The sequence below is a fragment of the Oratosquilla oratoria genome, chromosome 34, assembly GCF_046742065.1.
Source record: "Oratosquilla oratoria isolate Oo_2021 chromosome 34, ASM4674206v1, whole genome shotgun sequence".
In the NCBI taxonomy this organism is placed as follows: Eukaryota; Metazoa; Arthropoda; class Malacostraca; order Stomatopoda; family Squillidae; genus Oratosquilla; species Oratosquilla oratoria.
The window spans coordinates 43,851,538-43,854,037 of NC_134810.1; the positions used below are offsets into that span (position 1 = coordinate 43,851,538).

Below are 2,500 nucleotides of genomic sequence, written 5' to 3' on the forward strand. Positions count from 1 at the left end.
AGTAATAATAATAAATAATGGTAATGAAAAGAATAATGACAATGATAGTGATAATAATAATAATAATAATAATAATAATAATAATAATAATAACAATGATAATAATAATAACAATAATAATAACAATAATAACAATAATAATAACAATAATAATAATAACAATAACAATAATAACAATAATAATGACAACGATAGTAATAATGACAATACAATAGCAATGATAAACTGGAGATACGTAATCCCCTATAACAGATACATAAGCGACGTTGTTTGCCGCCTCCAAACTCAGTTCCACGAATTTCAGTCGAGCGAGTTTGTTACAAAGCTCAGACAAGAACAACAGTGCGTTCAAGCGGCGTGCACTTAATGATCTCAAAATCCGAAGGACATTTCTACACTCGATGTCGTTATGGCCCGAAGGATATGACACCGCTTCACCTACATCCGGGAATTCTCTAAGGATATCCAGTCTTTGAGGAGTCTTAAGTTAGGTGGTATTCAAAAGAGAGAGAGAGAGAGAGAGAGAGAGAGAGAGAGAGAGAGAGAGAGAGAGAGAGAGAGAGAGAGAGAGAGAGAGAGAGATCGTTATATAAATCTCATATAAATCCTTGGAAGGGAAAGATTTATATAATGGAAGGATTTTTTTTAAGAATACCCCTATACGAATCTTCCGGTGGTATTCTTAAAAAATATTTTCTTCTATAAATCTTTCCCTTCCAAGGATTTATATACGATTTATATAAGAAAATATTTTTTTAAGAATACCACTGTTTGCCTACCACCTCCTGTCCCCCCTTCTCCCCTCCCCCTTCCTCCTCCCCTCCCCTCCTCCGCCCCTCCCCTTCTCCTCCCCAATATCGGAAGCTTGGACGGGCCCAGAAGGTCCTCCTGGTCTACAGAGGCCAAGAAGACAATGCACCAGAAGCAGCAGGAGTCCCAGAACTCTTGACACTCCCAGAGGCTCCCCGGCGTGAAGTCTCCGGTACTTTTATGTTCTTTGGACGTAAGGTTTATTGGGGACTACCGGGGGAGGCGGGAGGTAGGAGGGGAGAGGAGGGGGGGAGGGGAAGGGGAGAATACTTACATGGAGAACCGTTTAGAGTTTCGTAGTCTCCACCATGTGATGTGTGTGTGTGTGTGTGTGTGTGTGTGTGTGTGTGTGTGTGTGTGTGTGTGTGTGTGTGTGTGTGTGTGAGAGAGAGAGAGAGAGAGAGAGAGAGAGAGAGAGAGAGAGAGAGAGAGAGAGAGAGAGAGAGAGAGAGAGATTCACCATGGTCTTGGATCACGTGTTGTACTCGTGATCGACATCTACTACCCTCCCGGAAGAGAGCTCAGAGCTCATATATGACCGACCTATGGGTAATGCTGTGACCTTACACGCAAACACACCCCAAACTCCCCGCCCACGAGAGTTAGAGTAACGACCCGCAGCGTAGCGATACTGAAATTATTTAATCCCTGGGCGGGATTCGAACCCGGACCGCCGTAGTGGCGGCCGGAAACTCTACCACTGCGCCACGAGTCGTGTGGTGTGTGTGTGTGTGTGTGTGTGTGTGTGTGTGTGTGTGTGTGTGTGTGTGTGTGTGTGTGTGTGTGTGTGTGTGTGTGTTTTCTTGGTCTTTGTTACCCAAGTGTGGCGTCAGCGTGCCCCTGGCGACAGAGACGTCCTGGCTGCCTTTGGAGTACAGGGGGAGGGGGGAGGGGGGAGGGGAGAAGGGGGGAGGGGGGAAAGAGTCCTGGTGAACTATACGGATGATGAATAAATCGTCTCCTATGGCGTAAAGAGGATGTGAGTTTGGTAAGGAATCGAAATGAAGATCCAGGGGACGGTCGTCGGGAAGGAGGAAGGAGGAAGGAGGAAGGAGACGGAAGGAAGGAAGGAAGGAAGGAAGTAGGGAAGAAGGGAAGGAGAGAGAAAGGAAAGGAGTAAGAAATGGAAGAAGTATGGGAAGGAGGGAAGGGTGGAAGGAAGGAGAGAGAGGGAAGGAGGGAAGAAATGAAGGAAGGAGAAAGAGAAGGAGTAAGAGGTGGAAGAAGTATGGGAAGGAGGGAAGGGTGGAAGGAAGGAGAGAGAGGAAAGGAGGGAAGAAATGAAGGAAGGAGAGAGAAAGGGAAGGAGTAAGAGATGGAAGAAGTGAGGGAAGGAGGAAGGGAAGGGAAGGGAAGGGAAGGGAAGGGAAGGAAGGATGGGAGGGTGGGAGAGTGGGGGGCGTTGAACCGCCTCGGGGTGGGAGAAGCAGGTGGTGGTCACAACCCTCCTACCCTCCCTCCCTCCCACCCTCTCTCCCTACCTGGCTACCCACTCTACATAGTAGGGCTCGGGGTTGAGAAGGGTGGTGGGGAGGGGGGATGAGATGGGAGGGGGGATGAGATGGGGGGGTCCGGGGGGGGGAATGGGGTGGTGTAACAGATAACCCTCTCGATTGGTGTCCAATTTCGAATCCCTTTGGAAAGATAGGATCCAACTCTTGCTGCCTCCACAGATTCTTCCCCGTGATGG

At 48.0% G+C, this 2,500-nt stretch overlaps 1 protein-coding gene across 14 annotated transcripts in view; it reads right to left on the minus strand.

Annotated features, from left to right (window-relative positions):
• The window catches only part of LOC143018276 (uncharacterized), a 178,972-nt gene that overhangs the window by 137,574 nt on the left and 38,898 nt on the right, over positions 1-2,500 (minus strand). The gene's annotated exons all lie outside the window — the stretch shown is intronic.